At 40.4% G+C, this 15325-nt stretch overlaps 1 protein-coding gene across 1 annotated transcript in view; it reads right to left on the bottom strand.

Annotated features, from left to right (window-relative positions):
• Positions 1–2982, bottom strand: part of LOC130033546 (amine sulfotransferase-like) — a 28645-nt gene extending 25663 nt beyond the window's left edge. Inside the window, exon 1 of the mRNA XM_056125311.1 lies at positions 2864–2982. The gene's annotated coding sequence lies outside the window, so the exon portion shown is untranslated. The remainder of the gene's footprint in view (positions 1–2863) is intronic.
• Between the last annotated feature and the right edge of the window lie 12343 nt (positions 2983–15325).

Below are 15325 nucleotides of genomic sequence, written 5' to 3'. Positions count from 1 at the left end.
ATCCAAATAAAAAAAAGAAGCCGGCCATACATTGTCATTTAACATACATAGAAACTCTGTTTGATATTAGTATTACTATTATTACTATGTGAAAGAGAAGGAAACTAGGATAATAGAAAACTAAAAAGGCTTTCTTTGAAAATTCACAAGAGAGGATTGCAGTTTTTGAATGTCTGATGAGGAAATGAAGGTGAGAGCACTGTAGCACTGTCCTCCCATTGTTCATGATTTTGCTTGAGCGAGCGCAGTAATGTCTCCATTGTGAGACTTGTTACTGTTTTTAACATATCGAATATGTCACAGTTAGCTTGCCAGGCTTTTGCTGTGCAGGTGCGATATTCCACGTAGCTTGCCAGGCTCTCCGAGAGGGACGTAAGAATTGAAACGGAGTCAGCCCGTGTCGGCAGTGTGCAAGACAAATGCCCTCCCACTGTGCTATCACTCCAGCCCAAAGGTGAGAGTATCAGAAAATTAATCCCAATTGTCTTGGTGGTAAATGACAGATTTTGCTTACAATTTGGTCAATATCCTTCAATAGGGCCTGAGCGATAGCATAGCTGGTTTGGTGTGTTTGCTTTACACGCGGCCAACCCGTATTCGAGTTCTCCACTCCTCTTGGAGAGTCCGGCAAGCTACCAAGAGTATAAAGCCTACATGGCAAAGCCTGGCAAGCTACCCATATCGTATTCGATATGTCAAAAACAGTAGCAACAAGCCTCACAATAGAGACTTTACTGGTGCCTGCTCAAGCAAATCAATGAACAACGGGAGGACAGTGCTACAGTGCTACGTCCTCCAATAACTAGACCATTTAGTTTTTTACTACGTTACATTTTTTTTGCCACTTCCCCATAAAAAATAGGAAATTGTTTACTGGATTTTCTTCCTTCCTTTTCTTTCTTTTTCCCACCTGTCTTTTTTTCTTTTATTCTTCCTTTCATTCCTTCGTTCTTACTTCTGTCTTTTCTTTTTGTTTTCTTTAAGGTCACACTCCCAATGCTCCGAGATTACTCCTGGCTTTGCACTTAGAAATTACTCTTTCCTGGTGGTGCACGGTTGGGTGATGTGGGGTGCGGGTTGTATGGAATGCTGGGTTCAAATCAGTGTTGGTCATGTACAAGGCAAATACCCTACATGCTGTACTGTCACTCCTTCCTTCCTTCCTTCCTTCCTTCCTTCCTTCCTTCCTTCCTTCCTTCCTTCCTTCCTTGCTTCCTTCTTTCCTTCCTTCCTTCCTTCCTCCCTCCCTCCCTCCCTCCCTCCCTTCCCTCCCTCCCTCCCTCCCTCCCTTCCTTCCTTCCTTCCTTCCTTCCTTCCTTCCTTCCTTTTTATTTCATAAATAATCTATCTCTGAAAGACACATGTTAGACTTTGGGATATGATTCACTGTTCCAAATGAATTATGGGGCAAAATCTTCATGAGCAAAATTGTTTTACGTTGTAAAAGTTACCCTCATATGGTTCCATGGCACTATATTTTTATTACAACTTTATTTGCTCATACCTATAATTAATTTAAATGAGAAAATAAAATAAAAACTGGGAGCAAAGAGCACAAAATAAATCTGCTCAAATTAGCATAAATACTTGCTTCTGTACCACAGATACTAAAATTGGAATGCCAATAAGATTAGTATAATTCCTGTGTAAATATGGTACATTATTCTGAAGCATTCCATAATTTAACAAAAAAATAATTAGCTATGCCTGAGAAATATGCCTTTTAATGTGAAATAGGTAAGAGAATCTCAGAAATTTGAATAATGTTAGGCTAGAAAATTAGAGATTTCAGATAAGTACTTAAAAATTAAAACATACAAATGCCTTTAAAAATAATAACTCACTTGACTAAAGAGTTGATTAAAGAGTAAAGTCAGTTTAAAGTTTTGCAATATCAAAGTAAGCAATCACTTATGTGGAAATCACATTTTTAAGTAAACGTTTATTTTTCTAACTTATAAACAGAAAAACAGGATGAAAGGATCTGGATGATATGACCTAGTAACACCATTTAATAATTCTAGTACTCACACAAAAAATATATGTTGGTTAAAGTGGATAAATTTATTTAGATAGATATTTTATCTCAACCTTCAGAGAATCCTTTTAGGGTTTTATTTAACTTCTAGTGAAGCATCTATATAAGAACCAACTAACTACAAAAGATTCTCTCACTATCAGTTGAAGTGTAAGTAACTGTTTAGAACGAACTCAGTCATAATCACATGGTACCTGATACTCCACAATGCTAAAGATGCTCCTCAAGTCATCAATTCTAGACACTGGAAGCAAAGATTAAAGAGCACCAGGTAGACCACATAATCCGAACATTACTTAAGAGTGCATTTTGATTATTATGTTTCTCTGTCATGTTTTGTCTCACAAGAGAACGCTGTAGTGTTTTTAAAACAAGGCAAAAGAGATAGGGTAACAAGTAGAACGATGCAGTTCTTGGTAGTGATATGTCACATATTTCATACATTTCTGATGATCATATGAGAAAGAAATTTACAGAGATAATGAATATCATGTGTCTCCTTTATCACTGCTATTTGGACAGGTTGGGGGGAATAGGTAGGTGGGAGAAGGAAGCTCCAAGTGTTGCTCAGGAGGCCTGAGGTTACCAATGGTGATTCTCATTCAACCAGTACTCAGGGCTGCACAATATTCAAACTAGGTCAATAACATGCTAAGGCATCAACCCTAAACCAGACTATTATCTGCCAGCCCTCTTCTTATTCTTATGTTGAAATCCAAAGGTGAGCAGAAAACTGAATGTTAAGGTGAAAGAAAATGCATTCTATTAAATTCTGATGAGAAAGACTTTAATGGCAGTATGTAAGTCTACCCTTTTATTACTCACTGTTTGCAGATCTGCTGAAGCAAAATCCACTTCGGTTACAACTTAAAGGTTATTAGGAATTGACATATTGCAGAGATATAAATACTCAATGCAGACTTTTCTTGACCAATGAGAAGTGTTTGGAGCAGTCAGCAGGTAGCTCAGTTTGGATTAACATATTAAGTAATATATTGTGACGTACATAGAAGCCTATTGATTTACTATTTCAGAACAAAAAAGGTTTCAAAAGTTGTATTGAAGAGGAACTGTGGGTGAATTTTAGTCATATTACTTAACTTTGGCAACTAGAGGAGCATATTGACAAAATGTTCAAGCATAAGGAACTGCAGCAGCAACTGATCGATGCCAAACTTCAGCAGATGACACAGCTGATAAAAAACGCTGATGAAAAGCATCAGCAAGAAAAGTTTGTAAATTGTGCTTCTTCCCAAGAGGAGTGAACAACAGGCGGACACCAGAGGACTGGTCCTTGGGTTTTTGCTCCGAGTGAGACAGACTGTGTGTGTGTGTGTGTGTGTGTGTGTGTGTGTGTGTGTGTGTGCTTTTTAACATCTCTCTTACTTTTCACACAGAACACAAATTGGTGAGGTTGGACGGCCATGGTAGTGAGATGCCAAACACAGTAACAACAAGTTTCACAATGGAGACATTACTGGGCCTGATGAACAATTGGGGGACAGTGCTACAGTGCAAGAAATAACAAATGAACTTGAAAATTAAAACAACTTTAGGGGCTTTTGCTTTTGTGAAGACTTTTGATTACAGTTTCAATTTCTTTGATGTTAATAGTTTTATTCAGGTACTCTAGATCTTCTTGATTCAGCTTTAGGAGATGATAAGAATCCAGGAATTTATCCATTTCTTCTAGGTTCTCTTGTTTCGTGGCATACAGACTTTCAAAGTAGTTTCTGATAATCTTTTGAATTTGTTTGGTTTCTGTTCTGATATCCCCCTTCTCATTTCTGATTCAATTTATCAGGCTTCTTTCTCTCTGTTTCTTTGTGAGTGTTGCTATTGGTTTATCTATGTTGTTTATGTTCTTAAAGAACCAGCTCTTGGTTTCACTGATCTTTCAGATTGTTTCTTTGGTTTCCATGTCATCGATTTCTGCTCTAAGTTTTATGATCTCTTTTCTTCTGCCTGATTTGGGCTCTTTCTGTTGATCCTTATCTAAGGTCTTGAACTGTGAAGTCAAGTTGTTTATGTGCATCCTTTCTTCCGTCCTAAGAAATGCATGCAAAGCTATAAATTTTCCCCTTAATACGGCTTTCGCTGCATCCCATAAGTTCTGGTAGCTCGTGTCATCATTCTCATTTGTTTCCAGGTATCTTTTGATTTTGTCCTTGACTTTGTTCCTGACCCGCTTATTGTTCAGCATTGAGTTGTTTAATTTCCAGGTGTTTGATTGGGTTCTCCATGTCTGTATGTGATTCACTTCTATCCTCAGTGCATCGTGGTCTGAAAAGATTGTTGATACTATTTCTATCTTCCTGATTCTATTGAGTTATGTTTTGTGGCCTAGCATGTGGTCTATTTTGGAAAATGTTCCATGCTCACTGGAGAAGAACGTGTATTCTTTCTTTTTGGAGTGTAAAGCTCTGTATAGGTCTATAAGCCCTTTCTCTTCTATTTCTTCTTTCAAAGCCTATGTTTCCTTGTTGAGTTTCGTTCTTGTTGATCTATCCAGAGGTGATAACGCGATGTTGAATTCTCCGGCTACTATTGTGTTGTTAGCAATGTCCTCCTTAAAATATGTTAGTAGTTGTTTTAAATATTTAGCTGTTCCTTCATTAGGTGCATATACATTTAAGAGTGTGATTTCTTCCCCTTGTATGTATCCCTTGATGAATATAAAATGGCCTTCACTGTTCCTTCTAATCTTTTTCAACCTGAAATTGATGTTGTCAGATACTAGGATGGCCAACCCAGCATTTTTTAGGGAGCTGTTTGCTTGCAGGATTATTTTCCATCCTTTGACTTTGAGTCTGTGGTTGCTCTGACTGTTGAGATGAGTTTCTTGTAGGCAGTAGAATGTTGAGTTCTGTCTCTGAATCCATTTTGCTACTCTGTGTTTCTTAATTTGTGAAATTAGACCATTGACATTGAGAGATATTATTTTTATGGTTTTTTTTTGTCATCTTTCTGTAAAGGTCTGATGTGCTTGTAGACTTTGTCTTATCTTATAGTAGGCCTTTTAGCCCTTGTTTTAGGTTTTGTTTTGAGTCTATGAAGTTCCTGACCTGCTGTTTATCTAGAAAATAGTGTACCGTTCTTTCGAGTTTGAGTGAGAGTGTAGCTGGATAGAGTATACTTGGTGAAGCATTCATTTCAGTGAGTTTTTTCACTATATCCCGCCATTGCCTTCAGGCTTGGAGGGTTTCCTCTGATAGGTCTGCTGTGAATCTAAGGGGTGCTCCTGTGTATGTGATTTCCTTCTTTGACCTTGCTGCTTGCAGTATTGTGTGTCTATCTGTGGTATCCATCATTCTAACTATGATATGTCTTGGAGTGTTTTTGTTAGGGTCTCTTTTAGCTGTCACCTTTCGGGCTCCTTGAATCGGAATGCCCGCATTGTCGAATTCTGGGAATTTCTCAGCAATGATTTGTTTGACCATGGATTTTTCATTGGGATTGTTTCCCTGAGATTCTGGGACTCCTATGACTCTAATGTTGTTCCTCTTGAATCATCTCCTAGGACTATGATTCGCTCTTGAGCTATTTTGAGGTCTCTTGCCATTGTTTGTTGTTTTCTGTTGGCTTGATGCAGCTGATCTTCCAGCTCACTGATTTTTTTCTTTAGCTGTGGTCATTCTACTTTTGAGGGCACAGACTGAGTTTTTTATTTCATCTATGGAATCCTTGATTTGTGACAATTCTGTGCGTAGCTTTCCAATTTCTGCTCTCATTTCTTCCTGTATTTTCTCGATTGTGCAATCCATTATTTCTTTCATGTCCTCTTTGAATTTACTGGATATCTGTCTGACTGTTTCATTGAGTTCATTGAACATCCGCATGACTTCATGTCTGAATTTTTTGTCAGACAGATCCCTTAGGTGAGTAGCACGTACTGAGGCTTCTGGACTCTTTACATCGTCCTCTCCATGTGGTGGGGATTTGCATTGTTTCTTCATGTTGTTGTGTAGGTATAGGAACTGGGATATCACAGTAGATGTCTTGGTATAGTAAAGTACCTGTGGCCGCGTTATCGGCTGCCAGCCTAAAATTAAACCACGTCCACTTCTACCAAAGCCACGCCCCTTCTGAAGAGGCCAAGCCCCCACGGGAGCCAGGTGTGTGTGAGGAGTGAAGGCTGAGTTGGGGAGGAGACCTGCGGAGCAGCGTTGGGGGCGAGTGAGGAGGAAGGGGCTGAGGTCCACTTTTTTTCCAGGATCTGAGAGGATGCCTGGGCCTTTGCAGGGCGAAAGCCAAGTCCCGGATTCGAATGCTGGTGGGTGGACTGACCTGGATGGGGAGGAGACCAGCGGAGCAACGTTGGGGGTGGGACTGGGGGATATTTTTTAAATTCCAATTTCCTCATTAAATTGATCATTCTGGGTTTTCCTCTTCATCTTCATTCAATCTTAGGCTATTTATGTTTCTGGGATTTATTCATTTCCTCTAAGTTTTGCAGCTTAGCATACAGTAGTTCATAAGGAATTATGACATTTTGAGTTTGTGAGGTATTTCTTATAATTTCTTCTCTTACATCTTGATCCATTTTTTTTTGTTTTCTCTCTTTTGCATGTCTAGTCAAAGGATTTTTCAACCTTGTTTATTCTTTTGAAGATCCAGCTTCTGCTTCCTTTGATGATTTGTATGTTTTCTTTTTTAAAAAAAAATTAATCAGCTTGATTTACATTACTGGGCTGGAGCGATAGCACAACAGTAGGGCGTTTGCCTTACAAGCGGCCAACATGGCCGACCTGAGTTCGATTCCTCCGCCCCTCTCGGAAAGCCCGGCAAGCTACCAAGAGTATCTCGCCCCACTGGCAAGCTACCCATGATGTATTCAATATGCCAAACACAGTAACAACAAGTCTCATGATGGAGACATTACTGGGCCCGCTCGAGCAAATCGATGAAAAATGGGAGGACCGTGACCATGACCGATTTACATTACAATGATTCTTTATATCCCTCATATTAGAGAGATTATTTTATTAATCTTATCTCTATTAATGGCTGACTTAGCTCAGCATGCTAACCTACAATAATATCCATGTAGTAAAAACTTACATGATTTAAGCCCCAGCAATTGCTCCCACATCCCAAAGCCACTGCCATTCCTCCAGTCAGAATTTTTCACCTTAAGAATGAGCCTCACAAAGAATTTAATCTGTCAAAAAAAATCAAGTACATAGGTCCATGTGGCTGAACACTTCAGAGTTTCTCAGAGTCAGGATTAGTGACCTTCCCTACCTCCCCACACTTCTGGAAGAACTGGCAGTTACACCCATGTCCCATCACCACTGTCATGTAAGCTCATCTACCAGCCTTGTTCCAAAGACACATAAATATAGCTTGAAGGAGATCAACTACCTTCAAAATTTCTCAGACACCATTCCCAGCTAAGACCTCTGGGGCACTCTTGGAGTAGGTCGAACCAGCTCTCACACCCCAAAGCCACTGTTTAGTTAGATATGTAACTCTAGCTGGACTGCCCAGTTAAAATTTCTGGATTTTTCTGAAGTACACAAGCACATGACATCTCCAATATCTACAGCACTCACTTCCAGTAGTGGATGGATGCAATATTATATAGAAACTAACTAATATCAGTTAACAAAAACATTAACATAGAAGGTTAACTTGCAACAACAACTTAATAAAACCTCAGACAAGGACTTAATCTCCCCAATGTTGAGATACAACATTTTTTACAAATTTTCTTCTACAGAAACATTTTCAATCAACTTGTTAACCATTTAGTGATAGCAAGTCATATAAAGTAAATTATTGTGGCCTGCTGATGGGAGAGGCTTGAGGGATGAATGCCTGTAACAAATCTTCATCAAAAACTTTGTAAGCTACGATGTCTAAATAAAGTGTTTGGGGGCAAATTCAAACTGTACTAAAAAGTAGTAGTAATTAAAACAGCATGGTATTGGAATAAAGACAGATTTGCAGACCAATGGATTATGGTTCAATATCCTTATACATGCCCTCAAATATATGATGATTTAATTTTGATAAGGGAGCAAGATATATAAAGTGTAGCAAACAATTCTTCTTTAATAAGTAGTGCTGGCAAAACTGGACAGCTATGTGCAATATATATATATATATATGTATAGCACTATATGTATATATATATATATATATATACATATAGCACTGTAGCACTGTCCTCCCGTTGTTCATCGATTTGCTTGAGCGGGCCCAGTAATGTCTTCATAGTGAGACTTGTTGTTACAGTGTTTGACATATCGAATACCTCACGGGTAGCTTGCCAGGCTTTACTGTGGTGGCAAGATACTCTTGGTAGGTTGCTGGGCTCTCCATATATATAGGCTCAGACCTCTACCTGACACCATGCACAAAAGTCACATTCAAATCCTCAATATCAGACAAGAATCCATGAGGTGCATTGAAGAAAAGTTCAACAGAATCCTCCACAATATTCAAGCTAAAGATATCTTCAAAGATGACCAGTAAGTGGAAGCAAGGATAAATAAATGGGACTGCCTGTAACTAAGAAGCTCCTGCACCTCAAAAGAAACATTAACCAGGATACAAGGAGCCTACGGAATGAGAAAGAATATTCATCCAATGCCTTTCTGATAAGGGGGTAATATCAAAGATACACAAGGAACTGGTTAAACTCCACAAGAAAAAAATCCAATCCCATCAGAAAATGGGCCTATGAAATGAACAGAAACTTTCTCAAAGAAAAAATTTGAATAGCCAAAAGCGCATGAAAAAAATTCTCACGTCACTAATCAGGAAGATACAGATCAGAACAGCAATGAGATATTATCTCACAGCATAGAGACTGGCACACATCCCAAAGAGCAAAAGCAACCAGTGTTGGCATGGATGTGGGGAGAGAGGGACTCTCCTTCATTGTTGGTGGGAATGCCAATTGGTCCAGCCTTTTTGGAAAACAATATGAACATTTCTCAAAAAACTAGAAAATGAGCTCCCATTTGACCTAGCAATACCACTTTCTAGAATATAGCTTGAGAGCCCAAAAACACATAGCAGAAACATCATCTGTACTTCTATGTTCATTTCAGCACTATTTACCATAGCCAGAATCTGGAAACAATCTGACTGTCCAAGAACAGACGAATGGATAAAGAAACAATGTCACATCTACACAATGGAATACTATGCAGCTGTTAGGAAAAGTGAAGTCATGAAATTTGCCTATAAATGGATGGACATGGAGAGTATAATGCTGAGTAAAATGAGTCAGAGAGGAACAGATATAGAATGACTGCATTCATTTGTGGTATATAAAAATATATACATAGTAGAAGACTAATATCCATGGCCAGGGAAAAAAGGGGTTAGGAGGACTGATCAACGGTTGGAACTAACCACAAGTGTATGGGGGTGAGAGTAGATAGGATAGAGAAGAAACAGTATGACAATAATAGCTGGGAATGATCATGCTGGACAAGATCTGAAGGTTAAAAGAAAGTAAAGGGATATACTTGATAACCTTCCAGTATTAATATTGCAAACCACAATGCCCAAAAGAAAAGAGAGAGATGGAGAGAGAGAAAGAGGAAAAGTGCCTGTTATAGAGTCAGGCAGGGGTGGGGGTTGGGGTGATGGGAGGGAACCTGGGGACATTGGTGCTGGAAAATATACACTGGTGAAGAGATGCGTGTTGGAACATTGTATGACTGAAATCCAATCATGAACAGCTTTGTAAAAAGGGTCTATCTCCCAGTGATTCAATAAAAATTTTTTTAAAAATGTGTGTGTTTGGTGGGGGGAGATTGCATGATTTCATCTTTCCTTATAACTGAGTAGTATCTCATTGTGTATATATACTGTCGTTTTAAATATATAGATATATATTTATTTTTATTTGAAGAACTGTGATTTTAAAATTTAGTAATAGATGAGTTTTAGGCATACAACACTCCTACACAAATCCTACCAACAGTGTCAACTTCCCTTCAACAGTGTTCCCATGTTCCTCTCCATGGCACAACCCCCACCCCATTCAAACCTGCCATAGTTTCTCAACTTGTCATCTGTTTTTGAACATTTGAATTGTTACCTGATTTTGGCTATTATGAATAGTGCAGCAGGACCGTACTACTGTTCAAGAAGGGAGACATCCATGACATTGGCAACTATAGCCCGATCTGCCTATTGTCTGTCATCTACAAGTTGTTCACTCGAGTCATCCTGAATAGGATTGACGGAACACTAGATGAAGGACAACCATGCGAGCAAGCAGGGTTCCGCAAAGGATTCAGCACCATCGCCCATATCCACATGATAACCAAGCTCATTGAGGTTTCTCGGGAGTTCAAGATGCCGCTCTGTTTAACGTTCATTGATTTAAAGAAGGCCTTTGATTCTGTTGAGACGGAAGCGGTCATTGAAGCCCTAGCCAATCAGGGCATTCAAGCCCAATACATCAGGATCCTCTGTGAGCTGTATTGCGGATTCACTACCAGGATCTCACCATTCTACAAAGAAGTGATCGTTGATGTCAAGAGAGGGGTGCGGCAGGGTGATACCATTTCACCGAAACTCTTCAGTGCCACCCTCGAGAACATCATGCGACAACTAGAATGGGAAGGAATGGGAGTGAAGATAGATGGTCGGCAACTACACCACCTCCGCTTTGCTGATGACATTGTTTTAATAACACCAAACATCAGCCAAGCGGCACAAATGCTGGCCGACTTTGACCGTGAGTGTGGAAAGGTAGGACTACAGCTGAATCTTACGAAGACAATGTTTATGAGAAACAGCCTTGTTCCTGACGCCCCATTCGCTCTCAATGGAACGACCATCTCCGAATGCAACAGCTATGTGTACCTAGGTCGAGAGGTCAACATGAGAAATGACCTGGCACCCGAGCTGCGCAGGAGGAAGAGAGCGGCTTGGAACGCCTTCAAGAACGTCGAAGAAATAGCTAAGAGGACGAAGAACCTCCGGCTCCGGGCACATCTCTTTGATTCCACTGTTCTTCCTGCATTAACATATGCCTCAGAGACCTGGGCCCTACGCAAACAAGATGAGAACGCTATTCAGGTCTCCCAAAGAAGAATAGAAAGAGCTATGCTTGGAATAACACGTTTCACTCAAATGAGAGAAAGAATCCGGAGTTCTGACATCCGTCGACGATCAAGGATCAGGGACGCTGTCTCATATGCCAAGGTGTCGAAAATCAGATGGGCTGGTCACGTAATGAGATTTAAAGACGACTATTGGACTAGAGCTGTTACTGATTGGATTCCACGGGATGTCAAGAGACCGCGTGGCCGCCCACCTATCAGATGGTCAGACTTCTTCGTCAAGATCATGAACGATCGGTTTGAGGCCCTTCATGTTCCCGGAGCGAACAGATGCCATTGGGCTACACTAGCACGCGAAAGGGACAAATGGAGACGTTACTGGCGCCCGCTCGAGCAAATCGACGATCAACGGGAGGGCCTTTACCTTTACCTTTAATCTTTTGGCCGTTGGGGTAAATGCCATAAAGTGAAGTTTTTAGTGAAAATTTTTAGTGAAAACTCAAGCCTTAGCACTTTGATGTTGTGAACATTTTCCCCTAATGTGCCCAGACACACTGGGCACTGGATCCAGGCATATGTGGAGTGAAAGATGACAGGCATGTGGAGAAACAACCTCCAGGAGCAGCTGATGGCTGTTCACTTTTTTGCCAAAACCACACACATTTTATAGGGGTCTCATCTTAAAAGGATGGTCCAATCACAGAAAGTTTACATTACTGACCTATCACCACTCCAACTCTGCTTTGCTCTGGTCCAATCCCAAGCAAGGCTATATGCTGCAGTTAGGATGACTTGCTAAGCATATGTGACAGCTTCTGTGTCTTGGGCTCATGTGACCAGGAGGTCGAGTGAAGCTCAAGGTCCAATACCTGGTGCTGGCTGACACCCTGTTCTTGCCAACTTTGCCCATATACTACCTCTTTCAAAGCGTTGCTTCTGGGCCATTTTGCAAGGTTGGGTCTTATCTGCTCCAGTGCCTGTCACCATCCTCCATATTTTGGCTTTTTGAGAAGTGTCCATATTGTTTTCTAAAAAGATTAAACCAGTGTATATTTTCATTTTGATTCTGTTGAGACGGAAGCGGTCATTGAAGCCCTAGCCAATCAGGGCATTCAAGCCCAATACATCAGGATCCTCCGTGAGCTGTATTGCGGATTCACTACCAGGATCTCACCATTCTACAAAGAAGTGATCGTTGATGTCAAGAGAGGGGTGCGGCAGGGTGATACCATTTCACCGAAACTCTTCAGTGCCACCCTCGAGAACATCATGCGACAACTGGAATGGGAAGGAATGGGAGTGAAGATAGATGGTCGGCAACTACACCACCTCCGCTTTGCTGATGACATTGTTTTAATAACACCAAACATCAGCCAAGCGGCACAAATGCTGGCCGACTTTGACCATGAGTGTGGAAAGGTAGGACTACAGCTGAATCTTACGAAGACAATGTTTATGAGAAACAGCCTTGTTCCTGACGCCCCATTCGCTCTCAATGGAACGACCATCTCCGAATGCAACAGCTATGTGTACCTAGGTCGAGAGGTCAACATGAGAAATGACCTGACACCCGAGCTGCGCAGGAGGAAGAGAGCGGCTTGGAACGCCTTCAAGAACATCGAAGAAATAGCTAAGAGGACGAAGAACCTCCGGCTCCGGGCACATCTCTTTGATTCCACTGTTCTTCCTGCATTAACATATGCCTCAGAGACCTGGGCCCTACGCAAACAAGATGAGAACGCCATTCAGGTCTCCCAAAGAAGAATAGAAAGAGCTATGCTTGGAATAACACGTTTCACTCAAATGAGAGAACGAATCCGGAGTTCTGACATCCGTCGACGATCAAGGATCAGGGACGCTGTCTCATATGCCAAGGTGTCGAAAATCAGATGGGCTGGTCACGTAATGAGATTTAAAGACGACCGTTGGACTAGAGCTGTTACTGATTGGATTCCACGGGATGTCAAGAGACCGCGTGGCCGCCCACCTACCAGATGGTCAGACTTCTTTGTCAAGATCATGAACGATCGGTTTGAGGCCCTCCATGTTCCCAGAACGAAGAGATGCCATTGGGCTACACTAGCACGCGACAGGGACAAATGGAGACGTTACTGGCGCCCGCTCGAGCAAATCGACGACTAACGGGAAGTTAAGTGATTAAGTGATTAAGTGAATGAAGGTTCCTTTATCCTCACATATTTTATTTGTTCCAGTCTCACTGTTGAACATTTGTTCACTTTTGCTTCCACTTAGTTGGCCAGTGGTATTGAGTCCTGATAACACATCTAGTTCCAATGTCATGAAGTATTCTACCTGTATTTTCCTCAATACTATGATGAATTCAGATCTTATATGGAGATCTGTAATCCATTTTTTTTAATTTTTTTATTAGTGAAACACCATGAGGTACAGTTATAGACTTATAAATTTTTGTACTTGGGTTTCAGTTATACAATGATCAAGTACCCATCCCTCCACCAGTGCCCATCCTCCACCACCACGGGTCTCATTTTGAATCAACTTTTCTTCTTGGTTTGAGTTAGGGATCTGAGTCCATTATATACGTGTCTGACCTGTTTTCTCAACATTGCTAAAGAGGGTTTTCTTGCTCTACTTAATATTAGTAGATCCTTTGGAAAGATCAGATGACCATATACTTAAGGCTTTATAGCTGAGCTCTCAATTCCATTCCATTGGTCTGAGAGTCTGTCTTGTAGCACCACAAATCTTGTTTACAATAGTTTTATTGTATAAATTAATGTTGGAAAGGAAATCTCCCATCTTGTTTCCTAGGATTGGTTTGGTGGTACTATAACTCCATATAAAATTAAGCAACCTATGTTTGTTTTTTTTAAATGTTATGTTTAAAAAATGTGTGTGTTTTCAAAAGGGCAGCAGCACTCTATCACTCCAGCACTTGCTTTCAGTGGTCTCTGCTTCCCCCACCCTGGGGAGGCCGACGGCAATAGGTAGGCGAAGGAAGGAATGAGAGCCAGGCTGGTCAGTATCAATTGTAGTTTATTCTAATCTCCACTCCCCTTATGCTTCTCTCTCCAGCCCCCTTCATCCTCCTTCTTGCTTCCCTCTCATTCTCTTTCTAGCCTCTGTATCTGACTCTGCCCCCCTCAGATCTTATTGTCTTTGTTTATATAGCAATAATGTAGGGTGGTGATACAAAGGTGGATTGAATACTAACAAATCAACAAAGAGGGGTAAGATCACTCCTCCAGGAGATTAGCTCAAGGATAAAATCTCATCTAAAGAGATTACTCCAGATTACTAGGAGATCCGCTCAAGGGTGGGATCCCAACAAGAGTGTGTCTCTTCCTTCTTTCCTCAGCTAGTACTCCACTTAAATAGTTGTAGTTCTATTTCTAATATTTCTAGCAATGTTATTCTGTATGAGCACAGTAAAAGACATAAATTTAAGGTTTGGTTCTTCCTATATATTCCGCAATATATCTCACTATATATTCTGCAATATATATATATATGTATATATATATATACATAGAGAGACAGACAGAGAGAGAGAGAGAGAGAGAGAGAGAGAGAGAGAGAGAGAGAGAGAGAGACTGCAGTCCTCAGACCAGGTTAGTCTTCCTAACCCCAGCAGTGTCTTAGTCTTTTGCATATAGGAATGCCATGGATTTCTTCAAAATCAAAATATATTGTTTCCTACAACTGTTGTGATTCCTTGTTTTGTCCTTCTGAGAATGATAAACATTCACGTATATTTTTATAATTGTAGCACTGTAGCACTGTCCTCTCATTGTTCTTTGATTTGCTTGAGCAGGCACCAGTAACATCTCCATTGTGAGACTTGTTACTGTTTTTGGTATATGAAATACTCCATGGGGAGCTTGGTAGTCTCTACCTTGAGGGCAGGATACTCTCAGTAGCTTGCCAGGCTCTCTGAGAGGGAGAAAGGAATCAAACCCAGGTCGGCTGTGTGCAAGGCAAACATCCTACCCACTGTGCTATAGCTCCAGCCCATTTTTATTTTTATAGTTATTCAACATAATTTTCCTTCAATTTTTAACTATAAATGCATGTGAAAGTAGTAAGATATTATGGACATAAATTTTCCCCACTCATAAATGGCCAAATAATTACATGATTGATTCATATTTTATACTTGATCAATTGTGCAAACTTTGAAAGCTGGTAAAATATCATAAATATCCATTTATTTATAATTTCTCTATTTGTTTTGACCAAAAATTTGAATCAGAGAATAAAAAGTCAAATA

The sequence above is a fragment of the Sorex fumeus genome, unplaced genomic scaffold (genome assembly GCF_029834395.1).
Source record: "Sorex fumeus unplaced genomic scaffold, SorFum_2.1 ptg000054l, whole genome shotgun sequence".
Classification (NCBI taxonomy): Eukaryota; Metazoa; Chordata; class Mammalia; order Eulipotyphla; family Soricidae; genus Sorex; species Sorex fumeus.
The sequence above is the reverse complement of the archived record's forward strand: the minus strand, read 5'-3'. Positions and strand labels throughout refer to the sequence as shown.